General features: G+C 54.7%; 1 protein-coding gene across 15 annotated transcripts in view; it reads left to right on the top strand.

Moving 5' to 3' along the window:
* The first annotated feature begins 7,804 nt into the window (after positions 1–7,804).
* Positions 7,805–16,338, top strand: part of NCOR2 (nuclear receptor corepressor 2) — a 164,737-nt gene continuing 156,203 nt past the window's right edge. For 13 of the 15 annotated variants that reach the window (XM_085238685.1, XM_085238690.1, XM_085238694.1 and 10 more), the window contains exon 1: positions 7,809–7,949. The gene's annotated coding sequence lies outside the window, so the exon portion shown is untranslated. Of the gene's footprint in view, positions 7,950–8,399; positions 8,422–16,338 lie in introns of those variants that run through there. The other 2 variants (XM_085238686.1, XM_085238687.1) reach the window with 2 other exon arrangements.

A 16,338-nucleotide genomic window follows, 5' to 3' on the forward strand; every position in this document is an offset into this window, starting at 1 on the left:
TCGGTGACGTGGAGCAGCAGGCACATCCCTGGGGGAGCATCCTCTGTGCCATTAGCAGCTGGCACAGGGCTCTGTGGGGTTTCCTGCTGCCTCCTGGTGTCCCAATCTCTCCTCGTTTCACAGCACTTTCACTCCCCCAGTCTGTGCATGTTACTCCCAAAGCCTGCATTGATGGGTAGGTGGTTGCACTGGATGATCTTAGTGGTCTTTCCCAACCTTATGTTCCTATAATTCTACTAACTGCATTTCCCAGGTGCTTGTGCTTTATTCCATGCTGCAGCCAATAAATGCACTCACTAATTGGTGGTAAGTAACGAGGTGAGCCTGGCCCGACCCATGGGCAAGGCAGCAGAGCTTTGTCTTTTGGATACACATACGGCTTCAGTGTCCTCGCCGGGCACAGAGACATGGGGAAGGTCTGGTCCCACTGCAGAGAGAGTGCTGTGGCTCCAAAATTAAACGCAGTTGCCATAGAAATATTAGTTGGGAACAAAATCTTCGAGATGACACTTCAGCAGAAGATGGAGCGTTAGGGAGAGATGAGGACAGGGATGAAAATAGAACAGTTAAAAGGGAAAGCCTTCAAAGGAAGCATGGTGTAGGTGAGCACAGAGCACACCGCAGTGGGTCAGTGTGTTGGTAGTGGTGGAATTGTAGGGCCTTGTGGGAAGGTGTGAGCTGCAGGATTGAGGGTAGGATGGATTTCAGGATAGAGGGTGCAGCAGGATCAGGAGGATTTAGATTGGATACAAGGTAGAAGTTTTTTTTTTACTAAGGGTGGAGAGGCACTGCACAGGCTGCCCAGAGAGGTGGTGGTGCCCCATCCCTGCAGACAGCCGTGGTCAGGGGATGGGGCTGTGAGCACTGCTGGAGCTGTGGGTGTCCCTGTGCACTGCAGGAGTTGGACCAGATGGGCTTTAGAGGTTCCTTCCAACTCAAGCACTTCTGCTCATGCTTGTTGGGAAGTGGGATCCAGGTGTGCCAACATACAACCCAAAAGACAAAGAGGTGTCACATTCTGCATTTTCTGCCTTCAGGTTGAGGCTGGAAGGAGGCTTCCAGCGCTAGATCTGTGCCTCTGCTCCAAAGAAACGTTTGTATGGAGTGTGGGGAGGGAGGTAGAGAGGTGTTGGAGTGGTGCAGAAGTCCTGCTGAAACTGAGGTGGGGATGGGGGTGAGGATAGAGATGGGAACGGGTACTGGGGTGAGAATGGGAATAGGGATGAAGATGGAATACTGACAGAAACAGGGGTGAGAATGGAGATGAGGATAGGGATGGGGATGAGGATGATGATGGGAATAGGGACGTTGAAAATGGGGATGGGGATAGGGATGGAGACAGTGATGGGGATGGGCATTGGGCAGGCAGCCCAGGGGAAGCAAGGGGCCACGACCTGGCAGAGCAGCGCCTGCCTGGTGCACCCATCTCCTGCGATCTTTCCACTTAAGAGGCGGGAGGATTACCACGAAGTCGTAGTTTTCCCATGAACCACCTCCCACTGTGTTACGCTCTGAAGTTAATTGCAAATGAGGAGATGGAAATAGCTTATTTTGACTTTCCTTAAACAGTGCTTCATTGATTTTTCTTTGCCTTATTTTTTTTCTGTCTCGAGAGGCAGGCCCATATCTATTGGAAAATAGCAATTATTTCTGTAATTCCCTAGAATTAGTGGAATTAGTTGAATGGGGGAAATCTGAAGCAAAATTCTGGTTAGGAACACAGTGAGGTTGGAGGCGCGACGCGGTGCTGCATCACAGCCAAACACAGAAGCAGCGTTTTTAATAACCTGCAGGTTTAACTCGATGATGAGAGCATAATTAACTTGCTGAGATGAAACACAAGACAAACCTTTGATTTCTTTTTCTCGAAGGATGCTGCAGATAGATCCCGAACTTAGTATTCAATTACTTAAAAGAGAAAAAAAATTAGCAGCTTTCTGATGAGAAAAGCACACTGCCTCCTTCATAAGGAGAGATTTATGAAGGACAGCGAAGGAGCCTACCTCGGGGCTCAGTCACTGCTGGCTTTTTTCAGGGGGTGATTCAATTACTTTAAGACACATCGCCTAAAAGAACAGACCGGGCTCTGTTCCTCGGCAAATTAATCAAGTTCCTTGGGTGGTTTCTCCGGGTTAGTAATTCTGTTGAGACGGCCTTCTGTTCCCTGCCTCGTCCCTGCAGAGAAGGCAGGAGGGAGAAATGGCTGTTTGCGCGCTGGTCTCGGTGCAGAGCATCGGTGGGAGCGCTCCTCCAAAACCCGCCCGCTCGGAGCGGCTGTGAAAGCAGCAACTGGTTGGGAGAGCTGTGAAAGCAACGTGTGAAGGGTAATATTTTCACTGCGCCAAAAGGCCATTTGGGTTTGTTGTCATCCGTGAAGGGCTGTGGATTTGATTCGTAATTACCGTGAGTGATGTTTGCTGGAGAGCGCGAGCGGATCCTGGAAATGTCACCGATTTTTAACACCTTTTTTTTTTTTCTTTTTTTTTTTTTTTCCTTCTCTTGAATATTCATAGCTCTGCTGTGCGGTGCAGACAGACGGGGAGCAGCACAGGCAGCGATGTGGGCAGTGCCACAGCCTGATCCTGGTGAGACGGGCCCTACTGCAGCGTGCTGAGTGAATACCCACCCCCTTTTTCTAGTGACCAAGGAGTGGCTCTGTGTAACAAGGCCAGGATCCGAAAGTGAAGCAGGTTTCTGTGTCCTGTGCAGCTCCACAAGGGGAAGATGGCATAAGGCAGCACTTGAGTGCCACCCTGCCCCATACCAGGTCTTGGAGCTGCTTTGCTTTTTGGGAACGCACATGGAAACACAGCTGTTGCTCCATTAGCCCTAAAGAGGCAGCTTCATTAGGGACAGCTGAGAGCACCTCAGCACTCAGCTCCAGCACTGCCTCTCTCCCAGCCCTCTCTGCACTCTAGGACTGTTCCCCCCATCACCCAGGGCTGGGATGTGGCTGCAGGGGGATTTGTTGCTGGAGCAATGCTGCGCTCGTACTTAGGAAAGTAGGGCATCTGCTTGGCAGCTCTAGAAATAATGGGAGACTGGTTTAATTATTCTACAGAAACACTCAGATTGTGCAGATGCCGAACGTAGGTTTAATATAATTAAGACAACTCCTGTCTATAAACATGTCTGGGACAGCCAGGGGTGGCAGAGCAGTGCTCCCCCTCCCAGCCACGAGCTGGAGCTCCAAGTGCAGCAACATGGGACGTGGCTGTGCCAGATCAGTTTGGCATTCTGGCTGAACCCGATGTCTTCTCCACTCCAAGGTGAACGCACCCCAGGCACAGCACCACCCACCCATCCCACCCCACAGCCAGCCGGGCTATGCTGTTACCCATCCCAACCCCAGCTTCACCCCCAGGTAGGTGGGAGACCCACACATGGCTGCAGAGTAATTAGAGGGAAGGCACACACACACAGCGGTGCTGATTTCTGCATTAGCATGATAATGAATGTTCTCACTAGAACCTTGTAATTATGTTTCCTCTTTTTTTTTTTCCCCTCCCCCTGAAAGTATAATTAATTATGAATAGAGCCAGAATTTGACACTAACGCATATATATTTTTTTTTTTTAATCCCTTTTGGCTCCATTTCTGCCCTATTAAAAATTTATGAAGAAACCAGAGGTAAAGCCATTTTCCCAGGCAGTTGCTCCTATAAATTCAATGGGAATCATATTAAAAACAATACTAACTGGAAAAGGCAGGAGGGCACTTTGCAGACTGTTTCTCCCCTCTTCATAGGGCCTTCTCCTGGACAGGACGTGAGGTTCTCCGCTCAAAATAGGAGAGAATCCAGCCTGAGAGAAGGCAGCAGGCGAGAGGATGCAGCAGGGCGTAGGCCAGGTGCTACAGCCTGGTGGTGGCACGGCCACTGTGTGGGTTCACTGGGGTGGGAGATGCTGGCCCTGCAGCTGCCATCCCTGGAGATGCCACCCCCATAGGTGACACTCCTGCAGGTGCCATCCCTGGGGGGTTTGGGGTGATGGGGTGACGGTATCACACACAGCAGAGCCCCCCAGCCACCTCCTCCGCCGGCTGCCATTCACGCAGCCTTTCCTCGCTGTAGGTGGGAACTGTTTTTCTTCCTAAATTGCATTTATTCTAACAAATGTCTCATGCAAACACAATTGCAGGTTTGCTGGAGGGAGATGCTATTTGCAGGCAGCCTGGCCCAGAGGTAGATTTATTCTCCTTCCTTTCATTCATTTGAAGCTAAAGTAATAGCTCTAACTACATCTGACTTCTAATAAGCGCATTACTGGGAACAAACCTGAGTTCTGCATGTATTTCCCTCTTTGTCAGCTCTATCCAGGCACTTTTTCTCCCTCTCTTTTTACAATAACAGAATCAGAGCCTTGTCAGCTGGAAGTTTATATGCCCTACTTATAACGCTGCTGTGCTCGTGTCCTGGCATACGGAGCTCCTCACCCTCTGCTCACGGAGCGGAGCTGTGCGCACCCTGGTTCAAATGCCTGAATGCTCTGTGCTGTGAGCTTTGCTCCTTAGCAGCAGCTCCTTGAACTTGGGGTTGCTGTAGAGGAACAGGCATTGTGCTGGGCAATGCCTGCAGGTTTGCTCCTCGCACCGATCCGTTGATGTCCATTGGTTCCGACTTCTGATGTGTGAGAGCAGGGCACCAAACCTGGCTGCAATTTGGCACCCACCTGATGGTTTGATTAATGAGCTGTGTTAATTACGGGCTCGGCGCCCTTACAGCAGAGTGGTGGTACAGTACAGGGCACACGGCTCTGCCACTGCTGCCTTTCCCATGTGGATTTCTGCTTGCTGAAGTCGGCTCTTCTGTTAAATATAGCTGATGAGCTGTTCCTGAATTGCACCTAATTACGGCTCCTCTTCAGTGCTTCCTGCCAGCTCGCAGCACCAGGAGAGGGGAGACTCGAGCTCCTCCACTATCCCACAGCTTGTGCTCGGAAGGAAGGAGACGAAAAGTGCTATTCTCTGAGAAGAGAGGGGGAAATAATCCTGGCGAGGCTCCTGCTGAGCTCTCTGTCTGTGGAGATGTCAGAAGTCGGGTGCGCAGCATGGAGCAGGGCTGCAATGGTCACCATGCAGAGCATCTGCAGCTCCGCAATGGTTCTGCCTCATTTCCACAGCTCGTCCATAGGACCTCTGGTGAAGATGTTTTGCACCTCTGTCCCAAAGTGGGGCTCTTGCTGGGGCTGAAGCACGTTTTTCCCAGCTGTGGTAACTGTAGGCCGCTGCCCTGTGTGGGTGTGCACTGGGCACTGCCTGCCCGGTTCTGCTGAGTTCTTCCCTGGAGGAGGAGGGTAAAGCCAGCATGACCGAAAATATGCAGATCTGTTCTCTGGTTAGAAGCGGCCTGGCTACTAGTTTCAGTCTCAGGCACTTGGCTTTGCTGTGGGAAGCCCTCATCATTTTCTGCTGTTTTACTCATAGCCAAAAATATGATGAAACCAGAACTGAATGTGTTTTTTCTTTCCGTTTCATTACAGTAAGCATCATAAATTATTCAGGCGTGAGACTCAACCGCATTTCTTACTTTAAAGGAGCTTCCTTTTGTCTCCAGACGCCGACCTGGGGCAGGGCAGGGCCCTGCTGGTGGCCTGGAGGTGGCTGGTGTGTCCCCAGCCCCTGTCTGGTGCAGGGATGGCACTGCCAGCCATACCCACTGGCCCCTGCAGGGCTGGGGCCATATCCCAGAGTAAGATGGGGGACGGACCCAAGTTTGGGGCCACCAATGTGGTGCCAGCTCCTCCAGCACCACGTGTCCTAGGACAATGTCAGCCTAATCAGCGCTCTCCTCGTTAGCAGGGCCCCATAATTAGAAGTAGCAGCCAGCCATCTGCTTTTATCTCGTCACATCGCACAGTGCATCCCTGCTGCCCTTTATGACCAGCCATCGCTTTAGATCAACATTTCCACTCCAAACCCCCCCAGCCATGTCTTATCCCACGTCTGTTATTGCTAATGACTGACACCAGCGATGCTCTGGCATGAAGGGCAGCAGGCAGAGCTGAAAGCGATCCCACGTCTGACACCCTACTGCCTGTTTTCCTCCATTTTTCCTTGTTGTCCCTAAGACATGACGTTTTTGGGGTCCCAGCATTGTCGTGGACCTTCCCGAAACAGAGAAGCACGGAGAAAATGGAGCTGCGTTCCCATCTTTTGAGGTTCCTCAACTTGTAAAATGCTTTCTCACGTTTCTCCTGACGTCCCACCCTGCTAAGGACTGCACCGTGTGCCATCAGCCAGCGCTGGTGGCCAGGGAGAGGCAGGGTGGGGGGCACAGGGCCCTGTGATGGAGCTTCGGCGACGGCACCCAAAGAAAAGCATAAGGCATATAAATGGATTAACAGCCACGGTTTATTAGCGCTCCTTAATTCACTTCACGGGGCTGAGGGAAAAGTTATTAGCAGATGTATGGCCAGTAATAAGCTAATTATAACCCTGTCAGATCAGAGATTTGAAGAGGTGGGGAGTTTTGCGTGCTAGATAACCACAATTGGGCACTGAAGCTTAGGAATTGATATTGGTGTCACCACGCAGAAGCGATCCCCTGCTGGGGGTCCTCGCTGTGCAGGATGCCCCGAGCTGCTCGCCCTCCTGCCCACCCCATGGCCCTGCAGACCCCACCGTGCCCACCTGCCCACCGTCCCCACACAACACTTAGCAATGGCAGCATTCATCCAAGCGGGGCAGCCCCCAGGTGGGACCTGTGACCCACGGATCCCAAACAAACCCCACACGTTCGTGGGGATCCCCCTCGGTGTGCTTTTCACACACATCGCTCCCTGCGGGCCGACGCTCCAGTAAAGGCAATTACAGACTGACTTTGCTTCCAGGCCGCGGCTCGCAGCAGATTTAATTACTTTCCCCGAAGCTTTCCATGGGAGGGCGGTTTCAGGGCGCGGGCGGTGCTGCTTTGCATCCCGCTGCTTTTCCCGGAGGAGTTCAGGTGAACCCGAGCGAGAAAACGCCTCGAATTCTGCATTGGTCGGTGAGCGGGCGGGGTTACAGCCATTCGGTTACCTCGGCAGCACGCGGTGCGGCTGCGGCTCCCCGCCGAGCTCTGAAATCCCCGGGTGTGCAGGAACGGACGGATCCGGGACGGCCCCGCTGTCGTGGCCGCGGCCCCTTGAGCGCCCAGACCCGGCCCCGCGTTCCCTGCCGCGGCTCTGCGCCGCGAACACCCGTGGGATTTCCGTGGGAGAAAAAAATAAAAAAGCTCTCGGCTTCCAGCCATCCGTGGGAAGTTTGGAAACGCCGCTCGGGGAGAGTCCGAGCGAGGGCGGTTCGCTGAAACGAAGGCAGGGCTGTGGAGCTCCGGGCAGCCCGGCAGTGCTGCTGAGGTACCGACCTGCTGCCTTCGGCTCTGCGGCCCTCCGGATCATAGAAATAAGGGCAGGAAACCCATCTGTGGGGCACACGGTTTTGCGTTCAACCCTGAATTTGAATACATTTGCTTACAGCGTCGCCCTAAGGCCCCTGGAACCGAAACCCCCGGCTGCAGGGAAACGAGTGCCGGGCAGCCCGAGAGCGAAAACTCCCCGAAAGAAGCGAGGCGGATCGGGGGCTCCGCGCCGCTCCCACCCATCGGCACGGCCCGGCGCGCGGCAGCACCGCAGGAGGGCCGCGGCTCCTTTAAGGCGCGCGGGAGGCACGGCCCCGCCCCGCCCCGCCCCGCCCGGCCCCGGGCCGCTGTGGCGCGGCAGTGAGGAGCGGCGCCCGCCCCCCCCCCCCGCCTCCCGCCGGGTACGGGCAGGGCCGGGTCAGCGCGGCGCGGCGGCGGCCTCGGCTCGGAGAGCGGCGCGGCCCCATGGCTCCGGATTTATAACCGCGGCGCGGATGGAGGGGCCGAGCCCCCGCGCCTCTCGCTGCCCGGCCGGGCGCTGAAGCGGCCCCGCGACGGGAGGAGGAGCGCGGCGGCGGCCATGGGGGGCGGCGGTCGGCGGAAGGCGTAGGTAGGGATGGAGGGATGGATGGAGGGAGGGCCGGCCCCGCGCGGGGCGAGCGGGCGCGGGAGGTGGGGGGGCCGCGGTTACGTAAGGCGGAGCGGGGCCCGTCCGTCCCGCAGCGCTCGGAGCGACCACGGGGCCGCGGCGCCGTGCGGGGCTGCGGGCCGCACCTCTGCTCCGCGCCGTGCCCGCGCGCGGCCCCGTGACCCCGGAGGGGGCACCGGCTGCGGGCCGGGCCTGGGGCTGCGCTCCGCCTCCGTGCGGCTCCGCGGGCGCGCGGCAACAAGTGTGCGCCGTGCCGTGCCGTGCCGTGCCCTGCCCTGCCCCGCACGCTCGCGAGGCACTGAGCCGGGCCCCTCGCTCTGAAGCTGCGCGTCGGGGCGGCTCGGAGCCCCGCGGCCCCTCCCGTGGGCTGTTTCCTCCGCCGCTGCCCGCGGTCCGGGCTCTTCGCGCGGCGCGTGAATCCTCGCGAACAGAAGTGCGTGGCGCGCTCGAAAACGTCGCGGTTGTGCTGAGCGCGGGGCTTCGGGCAGGGTTTGGGGACGGGGCAACCTTCGGGTCGGGGTCGGCGCTTCCGTTTGATCTGAAAGCGGCGACGAAAGCGGGTGGCTGCAGGGAGGCCGTCCCGGAGCTCCGGGCTGCGCTGCTGACTCACCCCGGGGCAGCGCTGGGCTGTGCGGGGCTGCGCCTCGTGCTGGGAACCGAGCCCGGCCGCCATGGCGGGGCAGGGGGAGTCACTGCGCGGTGGGAGTCTGTAACGGCGGCGGTAGATGGGACTGAGTTTCGGTATGAAAGATAACTCCTGCACAACGCGTTCAGTGTATTGAAAGTGCTCTAGCTCTGGTTTGTTGTTGCCAAAAGGGAAGAAAAAGTAGAAGCTATTTTTGGTGTGAGAGAGGAGATGGGGCATGCATGTGTCTGGGGCAGGAAAACAGTGGTACTTTGTTCTTCTGTGGGTGGTGGTTTCTGTTTGTAGCTTCGTGCTGCCAGGCTGCATGGCGTACCTGCCTCTGCCGGAACGCTGTGCTGAACGCCGCCCCCGGCTCTGTGCTGGGCAGGGACAGTGCTGTGCCCTCACTCCCCGGTGCAGGCTTCCCCCCCAGCAGGATTTGGACCAAAATCACGAGCTTGCTCCCTACGAGCCACTGAGCACTGCTGCTTGGCGGTGCCTCCCATTTGCCAACGGCTGCGGTTGGATCAGACCCAAGTTGCCCGGTGTGGGAGTTGTGCCCATCCCTGCAGCCATCCTGTGCCAGATCCAAAGTGGGTTTGATTCAGCTGTGCTCGGCTCCTGAAGTTGCAAGCTGCAGGCTGGGAAAGCGGTTGTGCTGTGATTGCTGTCTGTGCAGCTGTGCTGATAGCAGTGCGTGAGGAATCAGGAGCAGTCGCTGCCTCCCCTTCCCCTCCTCTTTGTCTAGTGAGGGTGTATCAGTCTGTAGCCCAATATGTAGTATGTCCCAAGAAGAGACCTCTGTGATTCGTGACGTACCTGTGGGTTGTTTGTCCCCCTGACACCTCCTGCTGATGGGCTGGCTGTTGCAGACCCGGGGTTGTCCCTGTGCTGACACATGTTCTGGGAGGGTCCTGTCCAGAGCTGGCCGTGGTTTGGTGCTGGCTGTCATCTTGCAGCTCTTGGGCAAGGAGGAGAGCTGTTGTCTCCTCAGGTTTGAGTGAGTGGGGAGGGAAGGAGGAATTAGTGGGTAGCTTTTTAGAAGTGGGTTTTGGGCAGCTGGTTGATGGCGAAGGGGTGGCGGAGGCGTCTGAGAAGAGCTGTTTCCTGACACGGTACCTCACTGTGACCACATCTCCAAAAATACCCGAACATCGAGGGCAGAGGGGTGACGTGAAGTACCGTGTGTTGGAGTGCCCACAGCTGGGAGGCTGGGGAGAGGAGTCACTTCCCCAAGAGTTCCTCAGAACTGCACAGTGCTGATTCCCTCTTGGGCTCAGTGCCTGCCAGCAGCCTCCTGCAATTGCAGACCTTGGACCATGTGTGGGTGCATGGTGCTGGGATCCCCAAATCCAGGGCAGCGTGTGCCTGAAGGACTGCTGTTGTCGTGTGAGCTGCAGCTGGTTTTGTGAGAGACTTCAACAGAAGCAGGATCAGCACTGATGGAGCAGTGAATGCAGCAGCACCCACAGCCACTGGCCGCTGCTTCTGGGGTTTGGGTGTTGTGTGGGACGTGGTTCTGGGTCTGCTGGGCAGCGTGGTGCTGGTAACAGCACTCAGCAGAGCACTGAGCGAACATTAATGAGTGGAAAGGATAGCAGCACTATCTGCTTACGGAGAAGGGAAGTTAACTCCAAATTAGCTTTATGATCCGTGAAACTGAAGGTTATTTAAAAAAATAATAACGCAAATGAAAATGCTGAAGTTTCCCAGAGTCACTGAGCGCACTGCTTGTTGTTTAATGCCTTCCATTTTTTTTCCATTCTCAGTCTGTGCTTTTGGCTTGGGAACAAATTACAAGCAATATCAGCTTACGCTTGGATTTGAACCCACATTACTCTGAGTCAGCTGAAATATTTCCCCTTATCGCCGCTCCCATAATGTTTATTTTAGAGTGGATAGCATCACTGTGTTTCTGCTGGCTGCGGGGAAGAGCCAGCTGTGACACGGCCCAACACCTCGGGAAGAAGTGATCTCAAAGCTTGCTTCAATTTCTGAATGAGATACAGCTTCATTTTCCGTGGAGAGCTTTATGCAAGGCTGTGTCCCAGAACCGTTCTCCGCATTGAAAGCCCAGGAGGCGGCAGATGGATGAATTGCTGACAGATTTAAAATCGCATGACGAACATCAAGTGCTCAGTCTGGAGGCCAAGGCTGGAGGGAGGGAGGGAGGCTGCAGGGGGAGGCGGACGCAGGAGGGTTGAGTGAGTTGTTCTGGGCTGCAGTGCAGAGCCCCGCGGGTCGGGCTGTAGGGGAAGGGGAGGCCCTGCGTTCAGGGGATGGGATGCGGTGAGCAGCGCGTTCTGTCCGGGCAGTGAGCCCTGCATGTCCTGGGAGGAGGAGGAAGGGAGCTCTGGATCCAGGCTGTGCTGCACGGGGCTGAGGATGGGCCCAGCCCTGGGAGGAGGTGACGCTCTGGGACCGTGGCCCATGTGCAGCATCACAGTGTGTATGGTGAGGGAGGAGAGCCGGCAGGATTTCCTCTCGGCAGCACTGGCTCCTGGGTTAATGGCTAACCGGGCAGCCGAGGTTTGTCCTTTCATTGTGGAAGGGAGTTGTTTACATAATAGCACTCGGCGTAGCCTTTATTTAGCATTGTTTCTCTGCCTGACACCGGCAGCGGCGGTGCCCAGAAGCGCCATTTCGGCCCAAATGGAAGTTAACCCTTACGCCTGGGAACGCTCTGGGCTGCTTTGCCCCGTGTGTTTGAGGCCCGGCGCAGCTGGAGGAGCGCTGAGTGGTGTGTCCTTCTGCCGTGCACTTCTGGGGACCTTGGTGATTTCTAAACCCGGCTTTCTGCAGGCTCCGGGCTGGCGCTCTGCAATCCGCATGCCTTTCCCTGGCTCCTAAAGCAAGGCAGCTAAGGTTTGTTCTGTGCGTGTTTGGGCAAAAGAGTGTTGTGATCATTCGTTTTGCTGTGTCTTTACATTAAAGAAGGCAAAATGAAAGAAATGTGTCAGCCCGTGGGTGAGGGATGACAGCATTCGGGCTGCTGGTGCAGATCATCCCATCTCCTGCCATCAGTCCCAAGGACGGGCTTTCCCCTGGGCTGTGTCCTCTTCAGAGTGCGTTGCTGTGCTGGGAGAGCGTGATACAGGGAGCTGGAGGGGGGGGCATGATTTTCTGGGCTGGAGGTTGGTGTGTGCTGCCCTCTGCACCAGCCCTGCTGGAGCAGCACATGTCAGCTCTGAGCTGCTGGTGCAGGCGCTACCTGCTCAAGCCTGCAACTTGCTGGAACAGAGGTCACTGTTAACACCTCCTTAAGCTGATTGTAACTGGCAGGGTGAGTTTGTGTAGGATCCGTGCTGGGTGACTGCAGTGTTCCTGCTCCACTGCTTGCAGCCCTAAAGCTTTGTCTACTGACTTGTCAAGCCCTTGCCATCACCGTCATGTGTTTCATGATCTCATGTGGTATGTAAATCCTGGGTGTGTAGCAGTGCTGGAGTTTACTGTCAGAGCTGTGTGCTTGGGAAGTTTCTCTGGTTTGCTGGATGTTTTTTTCCTGCATTGGGGTCTTAAATAACAGCATCTTCTCTTTGGCACAAGGCTTCCTTCTGCTTGCAGGGGGAGATTTTCCTATTGGAAAGATCTCCTCGATTAAGCATTGCCCTTGTTTTGCTTTAGGTCCCATGCCCTACAGTTCCATTTGTAAGCTTTTTCCAGTTCCATCTTGAAAGCAGCTATGTTGCTGCTTGCCTTTTGCTGCAGAATTTCAGGCTCATGCCAGAGTCTCAGCTTGGTTTCTAGGTCACTCATCTGCCCTTTCATTTCCCCTCGTGCTGGAGCTGGCCGCCTTGTTTTGATTTGGTGAGAGGCGAGGTGGTGTCCGCAGACACAAACAGACGGGCAGCGGAATTTGTGTTCCCTGCAGCCTTGTTCCTGTTGTGTGCATGAATAATAATTTCCAAATGCTGGACCAGCGGTGATTAAAAGCTGTCAAAGGAATAAAACGCAGCAAAGTCTGCATTATAGTCTGTGTCCAGTGTTCTGGGAAAACTCTCTGAATTGGCAGTGGAAAAAAAAAAAAAGCCTTCGGTATACTTGAAGGCTTTTTAATCTTAAATAACTCACTTGGGAAGATGCTGAGGAGGCAGTGTGACTGTACCCAGGCTGGGCAGGGCTGGCTGTGTTGGGGCTCAGCCGTTGTGAGCTGCAGTTGCTGTCACGCAGCATTTGTTGTTAGCTCTGAGCAGGTATCAGCAGTTGGTTTTTCACTGAGAATCCACTGCCCTATAGCTCCAGTGCTGGGGCCGTGGAGCAGTTGTCAGATGCACCGAGCAGCTAACCACGTCTTCATTTCTGAGTAAGTGATCCTACTGACAGCGCGTAGAGGAGGTGTCAGCCAGCACTGAGCTCTCCCTCCTTTTTCCTTCATTTGTGGGTTTTTGTCTTAGCTTTGTTTTGACAGGATAGCTGCTGAAAATTTGTGTTGTGTTTTTTGGAGTTTTGGTGTTTCTGTGACTCAGGGTGCCATGCTGAGAGGTGTGGTTTGGTCCAGCACCCAGCCAGCTGTCTGCAGCCTTCTCCAGTGCCGTGTGCTGCTGGGCTGACATGCTGCAAGATTTTGGGTTTTCTCCATTGCTGTGAAATCAAGAAGAGAGATGTAAGCGCATATCTTAAGGCTTGTATTTTTGTTGTAGCTCTCTCTGTGGAAAGCCAAGGTTTGCATCTTTTCCATTGAGACCAGTGTTCATGCAGTCCCAAATACCGCTGTGCATGTCCTGAAGCTCTGCCAGCAACAGGCGAAGGCTGAGGAATCATAGAACTGTTTGAGCTGGAAGGGACCTTTAGAGGCCATCTGGTCCCACTGCGTGCAGTGCACAGGGACACCCACAGCTCCATCAGGAGCCCCGTCCCCTGGCTGTGGGTGTCTCCAGGGGTGGGGTACCCCCACCTTTCTGGGCACCCAGGGCAGTGCTCTCCTGGCCCTGGTTCCCTGCTGTATGCGGAAGCGCCCTGAGCCTGGCAGGGCTGCTCGGGAGCAACGTGCCTGTGCATGAAGCAGTGTTGGCTCTCCAGGCGTGGGACGTGCTTGGCCCGGGAATGTTGCTAACCTGGGGCCTGATCCATTCCTCAGTCACTTCAGTTTTTGCATAGATCCAATGAAAATGCCTGTGCTGCCTGGAGGACTGGATCAAGGCCTGCCCCACGGAGCCTTTCAGCCCACAGAAGAAATTTCCAAATAAATACAGCAGCCTCGCCTTGCAGCCTTGCCAACTCCATGCCGTGTGTACATTGGGCAGCCAGAACAATTACTTACGGAGACAAACGGGTCTCTGCGCTCCATGCTCCATCACACGGGCTGTGATTAGCATAGCAGTGAGACCTGCATTAAGCAGCCAATTAAGGCATCTGCAAAAGGTGGAAAAAAAAAATGTAGCAGCTTAACACGAACCTGCTGAGAAAGGTGGCACTGAGTGGTACCTCCTAATGAGTCTGGGGCTGTCTCTCCAACAGGGCTGAGCTCCGGAGCCTTTTGCTGCCTGCAGCTGACTCCAGGCTGTACCTGGGATATGGCAGCCTGAGCTGCAGTGCTGGCTGAAGGAGTTTACTTCTAGAGAAGCTGTGTTGAATTGCAAATTGCCTATTCTCTCCCACTTCTCTTAATCTGCTATTCCACTCTTCTGGGAGAAGTGGAAGTTGGTGTTGCTCGTGCTCAGTACATGGATAGAAGTGTGCAGCAGAGGAGAGTTACGAGTGGCTGAAATGTTGATCATAACTGGGCAGAGTGTCACTGATGACACTCAAAGCATTTGCTTGTTTGGGAAGTGCTGTATCTCAGTGGTCTTTCTGCAGACGCTGGAGCAGTGTGCTGAGGTGCAGTATGTGGGGAGGCAGACAGCTTTGTGCTGCTTCTGACAGTGGGTTCTGCATTTCTGAGACAGCACAGCATCTTTTTTTTCCCCACATACACAGGCCTGGAGGCAGATCTCACACTCATTCTATTTGTTGCTGTGTGTGAGTGCATCATCTGGCTGTGCTGTGAAGCTGTTTGCTTCCCCGTGCTGCTCCAGTATGACTTGTGGCCAAGGAGTGCTCCCCATCCAGGGCACAGAGAGCTGTGTAAGTCCTACTGCCTGGTGCTGTGCTCATGGTAACCAGCTTGCTTACATCAAATTCCACTAATTAACCTAATGAAGAGCAGCTTCCAGGTTGAGTCTCTCCCGCTGGGTCTCAGGACAGGACTGATACTGTCTGATCCACCAGTGCTGGCTGTGTCAGCCCACTTCTGCTTTCCACAGCCACTGAGGCCTCCAGGCTGGGCAGAACTTTAGGTAGGTTACTAAATACTGTTAATCTCTTATCCTCAGAAATCACAAGATTTTCATTATTTTTTTTTTTTTATGCTGCCTCTGGCATATTTGAATTTAAAGGATTTGCATGCCCACGTCTCTTTAGTTTTAATTGTAAGGGCTGGGAACTTCCTCGCTCACAGTTTCAGCATTCTGTGTTTGTTCCAGCAGAGCTGAAGTTACCCCCCAGCTGATGACCCCTCTGCTCTGTGCGTCTGACCCTGCAAACAAATGTGCTGAGAGAGGAGCATGTGAGCCCTGCGCTGGTCACTCATTGACCAGGAGCCTTGTTTGCCTTCATTTGAAGCTCTGCTCATCACTGTGAGGGTACTGGGGCTGCTGGCCCTGCGTGACGTGTGAGATAGCACAGGAGTGTAGGAGAGCTGCAATCAGTTTGACTGGGGAGGTGATTGTCATCGATATCCCTGGGCTCTGACGTCTGTGTGAGTACATTGGCCAAGCTCTATTTCAGTGAGTGGCTTCACATCAGTTAGTTTGCCTCGGAATGGGGCATGGAGCATCTCAGGGCCTTCTGTCTGTAGGATGGAAGTTGATGCTGATGAGGGAATCTCAGTGTGGCAGCAGCTGAATAGAGATGTAGGGCTCACAATGCCACCTGGCTCTGAGATCTCATTATTCTATTTCCCATCCATACTTCCCTTAATACCTCCGTGTGACCCCACGTGCTCAGCAGATGCTGCAGAGCTCGATGCAGCTGAACTCATGCAGGAGAAGTGGAAATCACTACTTTTCCTTGGGGAATCACATCTCGTTTGAAATGCTGGCCATCTTTTCAGCTCATGGCATGGTGAATGGGAGCAAGCTGCCAGGGAGGGCTGGGAGGTGTGTGGAGAAGTGAGGCCCTGCCTGTCTGTGGGCCTTGTGCAGTGAACTTGTTTGTCCCTCGGATGTTTGCTGTTATGCCACTGGAACTGAATTTTATTGGAAGAAATGTGGTTTGAATGGCTATTTGAATTCACCCTCTCCGGCTTGCACGCATTGGCCCTGGCAATTAGTGTGTTGCTCAGACAGCAGCGCTTTGGGGCAGCTCTCAAATCATTTTCTGCTGGTAGATAGCTTCCCCCGTCCCCCCGCCCCAAAACAAAGGGCAGATGAAAGGGTTCATTAGGAATTATTCACTCAGCTCCGCCGCCTGTCTGAGGTCTGGCTGCCCGCTTTCATCCCCCAGCTCCGGAGGGGTCAGGGGGCATCTCCCCGGGGAGAGTTTGCTGTTGACTGAATTGCACTCTGTCATTATCCTCAGGGATAACGAATGCAGTGGCCTCATTGGCACCGGCTTCAGAAAAAGCGGGGTCATCTGCTCACGGCCTTGAGGCGAGGGGTGAGAGCTCCAGGAGGGGGATGCAGAAATGCCATCCCGTGGGGAGGCGTGGGATGGGGCTGGGTGGGAAGTGGGGGTCACAGCAAGGGT

This window comes from Meleagris gallopavo, chromosome 17 (genome assembly GCF_905368555.1).
Source record: "Meleagris gallopavo chromosome 17, MGAL_WU_HG_1.1, whole genome shotgun sequence".
In the NCBI taxonomy this organism is placed as follows: domain Eukaryota; kingdom Metazoa; phylum Chordata; class Aves; order Galliformes; family Phasianidae; genus Meleagris; species Meleagris gallopavo.